General features: G+C 41.8%; 1 long non-coding RNA gene across 1 annotated transcript; it reads left to right on the top strand.

The window, feature by feature from the left end:
• The first annotated feature begins 8032 nt into the window (after positions 1-8032).
• On the top strand, positions 8033-13858 carry LOC103794512 (uncharacterized). Its single transcript, XR_013525584.1, has 4 exons — positions 8033-8090; positions 9058-9220; positions 10032-10215; positions 10323-13858. It is a non-coding gene; the product is annotated as an uncharacterized LOC103794512 (long non-coding RNA).
• Positions 13859-14326: the final 468 nt, after the last annotated feature.

Here is a 14326-nt window from a genome sequence, read left to right as displayed (position 1 = left end):
TAGAAAAAGCATGAGCATGGGGTCCATGGAAGGTGAGAGAAAGAGTGCCAGGAGGTAGTGTGTATCCACATGTGCTAAGTGCCACTGCGAGGATGGGAGAGATGAGAGGGAGGTGAGATCCGCGTCTAGTAGCCATTTTCCAAGCGAGTTGGAAAAGAACGACTTCTGGACAGTGAAGCTGGAAGAGCCTGGTGAGAGAGCGTGAGGGACAGAACAAGAGGGGAGGCAAGAGGCTGTGGCTTCAGATGCTTTCAAGAACTTCTGTCATCCAGAGGAGCAAAGAAACAAGGCATTTATTGCATAGAAATAGGATATCAAGTTCAGGCCTAATGAATGGTTCACGCCTGTAATACCAGGGCTTTGGGAGACTGAGGCAGGTGGATTGCCTGAGCTCAGGAGTTTGGGACCAGCCTGGGTAACACGGTGAAACCCTGCATCTCCTAAAAAATAGAAAAATTAGCCTGGAGTGATGATGGACACCTGTAGTCCCAGCTACTTGGGAGGCTGAGACAGGAGAATCGCTTGGACCCGGGAGGTGGAGTTTGCAGTGAGCTGAGATTGCCTGGGCGACAGAGCAAGACTGTGTCTCCAAAAATAAACAAACAAAAAAAAAACAAATAAATAAATAACAGTTTTATCAGCTGTTAGGCTGGTAGAGCTAGTGGCAGTAGATGCGTTCCTATTTCCTTCTATTTTCTTAACCAGGGATGAGGCAGGATGACTGGACACAAGGGTTAGGAGGTGCTGTGCGATAGAGTGGTGGACTCTCCACGTGAACTGTTTTGGTCTGGCTGTGGTCTGCACATCCTAAGATGTCTGTATTCCCGGACTGATGGGACAAGTGGCCCTGCATGCTGTGCTCTCATCACTGGAACCCCTGATGGTCATGGAGCTTGGTGGTGCTTTCCCCAGATGTTAGTACTTACTAAACTGCTCTGCAGTCTCGGCCCCATCTGCAATTCTGACATTTTCTCTTATTTCTTCACTTTGCTGTGACTTTTTTTTTTTTTTTTTTTGAGACAAGGTCTCTTGCTCTGTCACCCAGACTGGAGCAGCTCACTGCAACCTCTGCCTCCTGGGTTCAAAAGACTCTCCTGCCTCAGATTCCCAAGTTGCTGAGGTTACGAGTGTACACCACCACACTCAGCTAGTTTTCATATTTTTAGTAGAGATGGGGTTTCCCCATGTTGGCCAGGCTGGTCTCAAACTCCTGACCTCAGGTATCTGCCCCCCTTGGCCTCCCAAAGTGTTGGGATTACAGGCGTGAGCCACAGCACCCTGCCCGCCGTGGCTTTCTCGCTCTTCTCCAGACTTCTCTGGAGCGTCACCCTTTCTGGGCCAGTGCTCACATTTTCCTGGCAGGAACATTCACAGCCCACTTCCTCAAGCCAATTCTTTTCACCCACCCGGTTCAAATCATGCCTTTAAAACGACACATTTCTGACGACCTGCCTCACTCCCTCCATTCTGAACATTCTCTCTAGAGATACCCACTGACCGTTCATTCATTCATTAATCCACTCACTCGGCAGGTTTTTATAGATTATCTACAATGTGCTGGGAGTAGACATGCAGGTTCCAGGAACGCAGTGGTGAGCAAATTGACGTGGGCCTTGCCTACAAGCAGCTACCACCTAGAACAAGCACTGTGGCAGAGACAGTACTCACAGCAGTAACTCCACCCTCTTCATTCCACTATTTTTTGCTGGACAATGACCACCAATCATCGACGACATTTTTCAACATTTTTTTTTTTTTTTGCAGCTAGATGTGGCATGCGATTAAGTTTTAACCAATGGCTTGTAAGTTAAAGTGCCATGTACAGTTTAAGAGATGCAGTCTTAAAGTAGGGGGCATGCCTTTCATTTCTTTTTAACTTCCTCACCCTGCCATTTGGAATGTGGCTTTCACTGCTGGGTGGAGCTGAATTAGTCATCATGGACAGTGCAGTGGAAGCCAGATTTGAGTCTGATTCATGTGAGATCCTAGAATGACTTTGGGTTCCTGGAGCCTTCTGAGCGCGTGCAGCTCTACGTAGCCTGCTGTTCTTAAATAAGAATGTAGAGCCTTGTTGTTTTAAGCCACCAACATTTCAAGTATCCTGTTAGACACATTTGTGTCTAACTAAAGTAAAGGCCACCAGCCGAAAAATGTAGGATGCTCTAAGTACATGTGATACGGCTCAGACAAGCGGCTTAGAGGAGATTCCCCAGAGCAGCACATTTCAACTTTAGAGTGTAAGAAAGATTTGGAGTCCGATAAATTCACGGAAGGAGAGAACAGTAAAGTCCAGGTGGAAAGAACAGTGTTTCAAAGACCCTAAAACAGAATGTGGCACTTCAACAGTCCCAAGACTGTGGCTTCAGCAGAGTAAGGCAGGGAAAGAATGACCCAGCATATGTCTAGAGAGATAGGCAGGGGCCAGATTACCCGTGACACTGTAGACCAGAGTGGAAATGTTGTTCTTTATTCTACAAAAAAATAGAGGTGGGTGCAGTGGCTCACGCCTGTAATCCCAACATTTTGGGAGGCCAAGGTGGGCAGATCACCTGAGGTCGGGAGTTTGAGACCAGCCTGGCCAATATGGTGAAACCCCGTTTCTACTAAAAATACAAAAAAGAGCCAGTTGTGGTGGCAGGCGCCTGTGGTCCCAGCTACTCAGGAGGTTGAGGCAGGAGAATTGCTCAAACCCAGGAGGTGGAGGTTGCAGTGAGCCAAGATCATGCCACTGCGCTCCAGCCTGGGTGATAAAGAGAAACTCTGTCTCAATAAAAATGTAATAATAATAATTATTAATAATAATAAATGGAAAGTGATTGAAGAGATTTATGCAGATATTTCAGTGATCAGGTCTTGATTTTTAAAACCTCATGCTTATTGCAGTAGATGGGACTTATTGCAAGAGCAGATAGAGGAAGACTATGGGAAGTCAGCCAAGGTGAGCCCAGTGCCATTTGCTCCAGCAGGGAGGAGGAATGTCAACAAGTGGGCAAGCTGGAGATCTACCTGAAAGGTGACGCCTGCTTTTCCTGCTGAGTTCTGTGTAGAGGATATGTGAAGGTGGGGCTCTGGTTTCATTTAGTTTTGCTCAGATGTAATTTACCTTTTCCTATATTTTTTATATACTTGCATACATAATTTACCTACTGTACTACAGTTAAACTCCAAGCAGTAAGACAGTATTTTACACATCCCTGTGTCTTCTCCCCACCCAACACAGCACCTTGCTCACAGTTGGTGCTCAATACATATTCATTGATTTGGTTAATGGGGTAGATGGATAAACAACAGTTGCAAAATTCTTCCCGCAGGAATCTAATGATACTTGCAGAACTTGCTGGAAGGCTCCTTCGAGAATTGTTTATTTGCTGACTTTGTTGATATTTGTAGCTAAGGCAGCATAGGCCGGAAGGGTAGGTCTGATTTCGCAAATTCATTTGCCTATGAAAACAGTCCATATTATGGAGTTATAAGTATGAGCAACCGGAATGGTGCAATCTATGTTCTCTGCCAAATATAGTGTCTGAAAGAAAAATTACAACTTTCACCCACTTGCTCTTTTGCAATCATGTAGCAATAACTGTCAAAGGGCAGTGGGTTTTCCTCCTTTGTAATAATGCAGGTTTGAGTAACATGTTTTCGGTAACAAATGATTTCACTATGATTGGTTAATTATTATGGGTGGTTTATCAATTGATTTAGTGCTCTTTATAAGTATCAGGAAATGAACATAGAAACAGAGAAACAAATCCATTACAAATTATGGGAACTGACAATGGCTAGTCAAATCAGATGTTTTATGCTTAACAAAGTAATTACTGAGGAGTGGACTCAATTCCAGGTGACACATCCCATGGTGGTTAAGAAGCCCAGGGGAAGAGAGGTCTGTACTCAGAAGGCCACATGGCTCCAGTACCTGCAAAACCTATGCAGCAAACGGAAACCAAAACGCATTCAGGCCACCATAAATGGCTGCTGGGAACAATGTTCCTTAGAGAATTCATAATTTATTCCTAATTTCAAGTGCTCATTCAGCATTTTGAATGGTGACATTCTCAGGAACAAAAGCCACCTTCATCAAGGAATGAGGAAGGCCAGCAAGCCCACTATGAGTCTACAGTGACGAAGAAAATAAAAATTAGTTGTAGTTCTCAGAGACAGTGAGTTGAAGATTACAGGGACTTTCAAGATACAGAAGGTGGTCTCCTGAGAGGTGTGGAGAGACGCTGTTTTATTCCAGTAGGTTGCTTTATTTACATAGGACTGTCAATAGCCCAAAACAAATCAATTTGCCTTATAAATTTCTTGGAACGTCGTAAAATACATGATTTTTAAAAACACCTAAATGTATGGATACTCTCTCTCTCTCTCTCTCTCTCTCTTTCACCTCTCCCACACTTCCAACAGATGAATTTTGGAAAGCCAAAACTCTTGCCATTAAGTTCCTGTTTATTAATCAGCAAATTTAAATAACTCAACAGTTATCAGAATAATCGTGTCATTCAGTAAAACTAATAACAACTACTTTTGTGAAAAATAGGTCAATTTAGAAGTTATATTATATTCTACCTCCTACACGATCACTTTATTTTCCCATCTAATTTTGTGGATGCCAGGATTAACTATTTGCCATTTTAAGAATAGCCATGACTATTGTCAATTTCCCTTCTATCTGTAGTCAAGTTCATTTTAATTAGTAATGCATCAGAAACTCACTGCAGAAAATTTAGAATATGCATAAGGGTATGCAAGTAAATTTACCTGAAATACTATATGAAGATTTTGTTTCATATTCTGGATTTTTTCTCATGCACAGATGTATGTTATTTGAAATCACAGCACTGACTGAATGCCCTGTTCCGGCACAATATACTGAAATTTCATTACCTGCTTTGTACCTTCAATTCTCATGAGAACTTTACATTAATTGTGCAATTTTTTATTGCATTTTATTGCAAAAATGCATTCAGGCCACTATAAATGGGCTTCTGGGAACAATGTTCCTTAGAGAATTCATAATTTATTCCTAATTTTAAGTGCTCATTCAGCATTTTGAATGGTGACATTCTCAGGAACAAAAGCCACCTTCATCAAGGAATGAAGGAGGCCAGCAAGCCCACTACAGGCCTACAGTGACCAAGAAAATATGAATTAGTTGTTAACTAATGTACTAATTAACATCCTACTGTATGTTTTTCTCTGTATCACTAAAACTCTTAGTAAATGTTATTTTTAAAGCTCGCATGTTTTGTGGGATGGACATAGCATTGCAGGTTTATGTAACTCAAACAACTGGATGTTTCCAATTTTTCATTAGTACAAATAATGTAAATATTTTCATTCTGTCTTATACATATTGTTACAATTACAAAATTATAAACAGCTACATCCTTGATACAAATCCTCATATGTGTTTCTGATTATAGAGTTAAAATACATTTCCAAAAGTGAAATGCAGGGAAAAAGGCTGGGAACATTTTATGTAGATGGAATTTTTTTTTAAAGAATTTTCATAGCAAGAGATATTTTACTTAGGCCATATTTGCCTTTCGTTAACTCGCATTTGTGGACATGCCAGTTAAGAATGAAAATTAGTTAATTATAGAGACTTCTTCCCAAACGGGCAAGCAGAATGATGTGGAGCCCTTAGTCAATTGGATATTTGCCTCTAGTCTTGTTTGGCTTTTATTTAAATTCCCTGTGGAAAGTGAAAAAGACTCCAGAGAGTGCTAATCACTGTGGCCTGCTCTGACGTCCAAGGCTGACCGAGGCTGTCTCTTGCCCTGTGGAGTGGGAAGGCGGTGGGCTGGGTCTTCCTCGGTCAGTGGCCGTTTTGGTGGTGCCAATGCTGCAGAAGTTTTCATCAGATTGCTGCAGACAGGAAGCTGTGCACCAGCCGTGCATGGGGTCCGGAAGCCACACTGGGGCTGCTGAGTGCCTGACAATGCCTCAATCTCCCGCCAAGAGGACTATTTTCCCTGATCCATTCCCGACACTGGCAGCATTCAATCAACATCTGAGAGAATCTCTCTGACTCAAGTTCCTTCAATGTAGGAGATCCGGTTTGGGGGCCACATGTGAAACCCCTGGCTTAGTAGGTTGCTAAGAACATCGTCTTCCTTCTCTTTCTTGAAGGTAGGCACTTGAGTGTTTATTATAGGAATGTGTTATAAATTTAACTATATGCTACAATTGAGCCTCTATCTGAGAAACCAAAAAGAAGGAAATTAGACTCCATGAGAAAACTTGGAAAATAGTCTCTATCATTTTATCCCACTTCACGTTTATGAAAAGTACCTAAAATACTGAGTAAACTTGAGGACATATCACTAAATCCTGAATGAAGCATTTGTAACATCAGTGAAGAAAAACTGGTTCAGTGATGTGGAACCCATGAAAGGACACAGGGAGAAGCAGGAGAAAAGTCACCCTGATCTGAAAACGAGGTGGTAGAAAAAAGTCTCAGCAGGATTTGAGGTTTGGTGAACAATGTTTAAGCCACTTCATCAAGGTTTGATTAACGTGGGAAGCTGTACATATTTAATATTTACAACTCTCTGAGTTTGGGGATAACTAACCATCTGTGAAGCCAATTTGGCAAAATATTTGGAATATTTGGAGAAATATTCAAACCATGGTTGTATATCAACACCCAACCCATGTATGAGAAGAAAAATGTAGATTTACTTTTTAACAGGTTGATGGAAATAGGAATTACATATAATAAATGGTACATAACTAGGACAAGCAACTGAATGAACTTTGGCATATGTGCATACCCATAAGCCCCTCTGCACTTAAGGAAATGTGTAACCCAGTCCCCCAAGTTCCTCCCACCCCTTTGTAATCTCTCTTGCTCTGCCTCTGCTCAAGCCCCTCCCCAGCCAACTACTGTTCAGCCTCCTGTCACTACGGATTACTATGCATGTTCTAGAATTATGTATCAATGGAGTAAGGTCATGCACGGTCACTTTTGCCTGGCTCCTTTTTCCTCACATAATTATTTTAAGATCCATTTGAGTTTCAGTGGCAAACAATCATTCATTCCCTGTCATTGCTGAGTAGTATTCCACCAAAGCGATTTCATTTTCAAACAGATACTGTGTCTTTTAAATTTATATTTATTAAGGCTTCAGAAAAGAAAAAAATATATGATTCCTGTAACAGTGTGAACTCTCTTCTCCTTCCACCAAGTCGATGAATTTTTCTGTAACATCGTTGCTCCTTACGATTTGAAGAAGTGCCGCTTACAGCATGTCTTCCTCTTAAAGCTGCAATGCTATGAGGAAGGTAAGACACAAGGGCTAATCCACTGCTGGCCTTTAATGCACTCTACTTCCCACTATGCGCACAGTTTATCCCAGGCTGAGCCTCTCATCTTACCTTGCGAGGCCAACGAGAAAATGTAACACTCTGTGAGTGAGACACTGGCATCATCGCAAGCGCAGGCGTTGGAAGCGAACCGTGTCTCAGCCAGAATGAATAGCAGTGACAGCATGTTCAAATACGGAACAATGTTTATAGCTAGAAAATGGTAAGATAATAAGAGTTGGTGTTTATTAAACCCTATGTGTCTGGTATTATGCTATCTAGGGACACCAGGAGTGCCTTGTGGTAAGAACAAATTCATAAGCAAAAAAGGTCAAGTGATGTACAGGAATCGGCAGTGAGGTACAGAAACAGTGAGTTTGGTTCCAGCTTGCAGCTTGGCATGGACATTTGCCTTCTTTGAACACAGTTTGAACGCTCAGCTGTCTATGAGTGGTTGAAGTATGGCCGCTGGGATTGGTCAACACCCGGCCGTTGTTGCAGGCACGTCTGGGATTGGTCAACACCCGGCCGTTGTTGCAGGCACGTCTGGGATTGATCAACACCCGGCCGTTGTTGCAGGCACGTCTGGGATTGGTCAACACCCAGCCGTTGTTGCAGGCGCGTCTGGGATTGGTCAACCCTCAGCCGTTGTTGAAGGCGTGTCTGGGATTCGTCAACACTCGGCCATTGTTGCAGGTGCGTACTCCTAAGTTAGGTTTTCAGTCTTGTCTGCCTGTCAAGCTAGGCTATGGGTCATCCACAAGGACTCAAATACAGAGGCAAGTGTCCTTCTCAGGCCATATTAATTTTGCTTTAAGAAGACAAATCCTCATATGGACCAGACTCTGCAATTGGCTGCAGGCACCTCCGAGGCCCAGGTCAAGCTTCCATCAAAAGGGAAAAAGTCTCAGGTCTATTTTATGGCACTGTTTGCTCCAAGGAAATAGTACTCCCAGCTGTACCCACGGCTTTGATTGCTGCTGCCTCTTCCTTGCTAATTATTTAAACTGTTTATCTTAACACCCGAATCATGAATTCACTAGCTCGGATGACAGATCATTTCCACATGTAGAGAGTCGAGTTTAGCCCCAAGTCCTTGCTGTAGTTGTACTTACTTGTTTTTACTTTGTTTTATCTCTCTGGCTAGAGTCTATCTGCCGGGAATTGCCACCCATTGGTCTAGGTTTATGCCTTCGGGTTATATAACATACGTGTGGTCTAAGGTCTTGCTTCATTATTGGGCTATGCATTCTGCGTCTCACTTCCCAGTGCCACAGTTTTGTTTCCCTTCAGTGTATGAGTCACTTCTCCCTTAAATCGCCTGGGGGCGATTTAACATACCTTTGGAATGTGATGTCCCACATGTTTGCTCCAGCAGAGAGGGGTGTCCCTCTCAGTTACTGCCTGGATAAGAAATGCGTGCTTTCCAGGGTCTGCAGTAGGACTCTGGAGATAGGTACTTCCCAGCATCATCTACCCAGTCCTCCCAACTGCCCAGTGAGACACGTACTGTCATGTTTTCCTCAGCTGCAGGGATGCTGAGGCCACATGACTTGTTTAAATGGAACAGTGTTGGGCCTGGCTGTCTGACTCTCCAGCCAATGCTTCAACCTCTCTTGCAGTTCTTCTCTTTCTTGTTACCCTTCTTGTATTTTCTCCATTCTAATGGATTCATTAACCAGCTCTCCACTTTTAGTCTTGTTTTGTTAACAATCGTCTTCTCCCCTCTTTTTCTTTTCTTCCCAGAAACACGAAAAGATGTTCATTTTTTTGTTTTTTAATTGAGATGGAGTTTCGCTCTTGTTACCCAGGCTGCAGTGCAATGGCAGGATCTCGGCTCACCACAACCTCCGCCTCCTGGGTTCAGTCAATTCTCCTGCCTCAGCCTCCTGAGTAGCTGGGATTACAGGTACGTGCCACCATGCCCAGCTAATTTTTTGTACTTTTAGTAGAGACGAGGTTTCACCATGTTGACCAGGATGGTCTCGATCTCTTGACCTCGTGATCCACCCGCCTCGGCCTCCCAAAGTGCTGGGGTTACAGGCGTGAGCCACCGCGCCCGGCAAGATGTTCATTTTTCACAGCTCTACTCTGCAGTCCATAGCGATGACCTACAATATTTCTTTGTTTATTTATTTTAATTTTTTATGACTAAGTCTTGCTCTGTCACCAGGCTGGAGTGCAGTGGCACGATCTCGGCTCACTGCAACCTTTGCCTCCTGGGTTCAAGTGATTCTCCTGCCTCAGCCTCCGGAGTAGTTGGGACTACAGCCATGTGCCACCATGCCCAACTAATTTTTGTATTTTTAGGAGAGACAGGATTTCACCATGTTGGCCAGGTGGTCTCGATCTCTTGACCTCGTGATCAACTCGCCTTGGCTTCCCCAAGTGTTGGGATTATAGGTGTGAACCCCCCTACCAGACCTATAATTTTTAGTGCCAACTGAAGCACTGCCCTGTTTGTCTTGTCCCCAAAGTACAGGAGTTTGCATGGGGGTTGCTTAGGCCAGGGGATGGGGAAGACCTGCAGGGAGTGAAGAGCAGAGTCAGGTGTAATGAGCTTTTGGTAGCAGAAAAAAGGATATTATGTAGCTAATGAGGGGTTCCTTTTCCTGGGACAGGGAACTGGTTTTGCTTTACAGAGGGAAACATTTAACAAAGACTGCATTCTTCTGATTGCATAGGCATACTTTAAAGCTCACATTCAGTTCTTACCACAGCCACCCAAGCAATCTGGAATCCCACACAAACGTGCCTTCTAGACAGGAAGTTTTTATGAACATTTTGGAGAAGACAACAAAAACAAGAACAAAAATGAGAACGGCTGGCTGAGTCTGAATCTCAAAAATCTCAAGCTTCTCATGCATTTTGAGAACTTGTTAAACAATATGAATATTCTCCTTGGTAAGTCAATTAGAAAACTCACTCTTCTGAACAATAATGCTCTGTTTTTCTCAAGTTGGGGAACTGAAATAATGGAGAAAGTCTCTGCTCTTAATTTCTCTAACCAGATGGAATTTAAAAAGCATGTGGTTCGAGTCATCATTGGGAAAACATGACAAGGATTGTGGAACACACATGAATTCCAACTTGCTGGGAACCCGCACATTTTCCTTCATTCTTTGAAGAATTGCTAAAATCAGCCATCAAGAACAGTAAACACCAATACTTTGCCTTGAGAGGAATTGGGGGTTTGAGCTAAAATATCTAAATGACTTGAAATCTGTGATTAAACACAGACTTGGTCTTAAGTTTCCTAATCCTCGCTTTATCATCAACATTCTGCAATAACTTCTTCCTAAACTTCCCTGCCTCAGTTTACTAGTTTAGCTCTCTGTTACAATAATCTCCACAAATAATCATTTTTGCTCAGTTGCTTTTCATTCATTTATGGTTGTTCCAATTTTAGACTTAACTGGAATAAATGAACATATGACTTTAATTTAAACTACATTTCCTTGTGCTTACCAACAAAAGTGAATAATACTATGTATCATGTATGTATACATTTATTTATTCTCAATCACAAGCATCTCACCAATTTGATGAGGGAGGTTAAGTAAAATGAAATAAAGTTATTCTCACCCTTTTACTGTACCTAAACTCAATGGTTCAACGAAAGTAAAATGAAAAAGTGATACTTTAGATAGTATTTTCTTCACTGAAAAGCCAGTTGTAGTAGCATTTAAAATATATAAAAGTAAAGGGAGTTTACAATGTATAAACAATTGATCAAAAGTTTCACAGTATAAATGATTCTTGTTATTAGCTGTAGTTACGTTTTATAAAATCAGCACAAACCCAGAATCAGCAAATACTGAGCCATTTCTCCTAGGGGAAAGCCAGAGTTCACTTCCTTCAAGGTGTTGGTCACAACATTTTCATCAGCTGATCAACAGCAGACTTGTTTTCTGTGTGTTTCTGTTTAAAGAGGCCGTGTTTAATATGTATGGTTATTCATCAACACTGAAAGCCAGTGGTATTATAACCGGCGCCTGAATGAAGGTTCTCCAACAGGTATGTTTTCTGTCTCAGACACATCACAGCCTTCTTGTATTTAGACACATTAGATAACACTTTTGCAGTAGCTTGGGAGCCTTTTTAAATAGCAAGATCACCAACAAAAATCATAAAAGTGGACAGTGTGCACCTAAATGGACCAAAAATGAGAACGCTTGTTTACATAATGAGAGCTGAAACAAGAAGGCAAAATGTCCCCTGGTTCAACCTCAGCTGGTGACTCAAACTTTGACCACTGTGCACATGTCCGTGAATGACCTTGAAATCACCATGACTATTGACTTGGAGGTTACAGATACGTTTTAACCAGTAGGCAAGTTTGCAGATGCAGTCTGTGAATAATAAAGATCGATTGCACTTCTGAAAGGATTATTGAAAGCATTTCTCTCCTGTACTAAAATATTATTTTGCCAATACCAATACTGTCACTTCTGAATATTGTCTTTCTTCCTTATGTAACTTTCTCTTTTTAGAAAAATCCTTCAAAATTTCTGAATGTTTTTTCTTGGCTAATACTCTTTATGCTCACCCTGTAATTCACAAAGGATCACATTTGTTGCTGTCATTAATACATATCTTAGGTGACAGAAAAGAAGCTGTACCAGACGCTGTCTGGATCCTGCCCACCTTCACCCAACCCACCCTGAATAGAACTTGCAGACATGCCTGAAACTTTCTTTGTTTTTTTGGCCTGAAAACATTCTCTTTCAGAAGAATATGCTAGACACCCCAGAACAGATGAGAAGGGGGACCAACTTAATGCATCAAGAGTAATTGAGTACCCCAGTTCATACTCCGCAGTGGGAAAGTTCCTAAGCAGGTTCCATGTAGTCTCCCAGGAGGCCCAGTAGGATTGCACCTTGTTGCCCACAACAGGCACCTGCTCAGTCATGCCTCACTAATGACTAACACCTTTCCTGCCTCAACACCCCACTCTATGCATTGCCTCTCACATGCAATCCTTTTATTCAAATCATTGAATCAAGTTATGCCTTTTTTTAAAAAAAACTTTAAGTTCCAGGATACATGTGCAGAAATGTACATATATCCTTGAACTTAAAGTAAAATAAACGTGCAGATTTGTTACAGAGATATACAGGTGCCATGACCAATCAACCCATCATCTAGATTTTAAGCCCTGTATGCATTAGGTATTTGTCCTAATCTCTCCCTCCCCTTGTCTGGTCCTCTCCCTGTGTCCATGTGTTCTCCTTGTTCAACTCTCACTTACAAGTGAGAACAGGCAGGGGTTGGTTTTCTCTTCCTATGTTAGTTTACTGAGAATGATGGCTTCCAGCTTCATACATGTCCCTGCAAAAGACATGGTCTCATTCTTTCTTCTGGCTAAGATGGATAAAGACTTAAATGTAAAACCCAAAACCATAAAAACCCTAGAAGAAAACCTACAAAATGCCATTTAGGACATAGGCATGGGCAAAGACTTCATGACTAAAACACCAAAAGCAATGGCAACAAAAGACAAAATTGGCAAATGGGATCTAACTAAACTAAAGAGCTTCTGCACAGCAAAAGAAACTAGCATCAGAGTGAACAGACAACCTAAAAAATGAAAGAAAAATTTTGCAATCTACGTATCTGACAAAGGTCTAATATCCAGAATCTACAGGAAAAAAACCAACAGCCTCATCCAAAACAGACAAAGGATATGAACAGACACTTCTCAAGTTCTGCTTTTATGGTAACTCAAACTAAAGTAGAAACTATTTTCTCTGGGAATCCTACTGCAACAACTTGCATTTCTAGAGACTTGTTTGAGCTTCCAGCTTAGAGACATAATAGGGTGGACTGAAAAGGAGTCCTACTGGTTCTGCTATTGCCTAATTCTTGGTTCCTTAGGGATGTTAGAACAAATTACTGCAACTGGGTTGCTTAAAACAATGAATATTTATTCTTTCACAGTTCTGAAGGCCAGAGGTCTGAAATTCAGGTGACAGTAGAGCTGTGCTCTCTCTGAAGGCTCTGAGAGAGATTCTGTTCTTAGCCTCTGGTGTGGCCAGCATGCCTCGGCATTCCTGGGCTTGTGGGTGCATCACTCTAATTCCGTCTCTGACATTACATGGTGCTCTTTCTGTGTGTCAGTGCCCTCGGAGCTCAATGCCTTTTTGCCTCCACTTATAAAGACAACAGTCATTGGATTAGAACCCACCCAATGACCTCATTTTTCCTCAATAACAAATTCAAAGACTATTTTCTAATAATGTTACATATACAGGGAGTTAGGACTGGCACATCTCATTTCGGGGATGGGATTCAACCAAAAATCATGCCTTATGTCCTTGTCTACAAAATGTACATTTTTGACAAAGAAGATGATCTCTGAGGCCCATTTTAGCTCTGTGATTCTATAATTCGGACCTTAAAGATGTGTGTTACTTTCACTGCTGTTTTTATTTTCTTACTCTTATCTTCCCATCATCTCCACGGAATAAATCCAATTATGATTTCACTGAAAGGAAATACACATGGCACTGCATATTGAAACAGAGAAAATAAACATGAATGAAACTGATGTCTCTTAAAATAATTATATTTTCAACCCTAAGCATTTAACTTTCTAATCCACAGCAACATACTCATTTAACATCTATAAAGTATTTTTAAAACCACTGGGTTAAAGTAATAATTACCAATGACATGATTTTCCTGGAGGACAATCATGTTGCTGAAGAGACATTTCTCAGGTACAGTCAAATAAAATGTTAATGTAGGATTTTATCTGTTCAAGGTTTCCTGTGGGTTTGCAAAGTTCAGGGTGCCTTTCACACAGTTTGATTTGTGTTCCCTACAAGGGAACGTGTATGGATGGGGCTGATGCTATTTCATTTTATTTATTTTTATTTCTTATTTTTGAGACAGAGTTTCACTCTTGTTGCCCAGGCTGGAGTGCAATGGCATGACCCCAGCTCACTGCAACCTCCGACTCCCGGGTTCAAGCGATTCTCCTACCTCAGCTTCCCAAGCAGCTGGGATTACA

This window comes from Callithrix jacchus, chromosome 1 (genome assembly GCF_049354715.1).
Source record: "Callithrix jacchus isolate 240 chromosome 1, calJac240_pri, whole genome shotgun sequence".
Taxonomy (NCBI): domain Eukaryota; kingdom Metazoa; phylum Chordata; class Mammalia; order Primates; family Cebidae; genus Callithrix; species Callithrix jacchus.
Note: the sequence above shows the minus strand (reverse complement) of the source record. Positions and strands in the feature narration are given on the sequence as shown.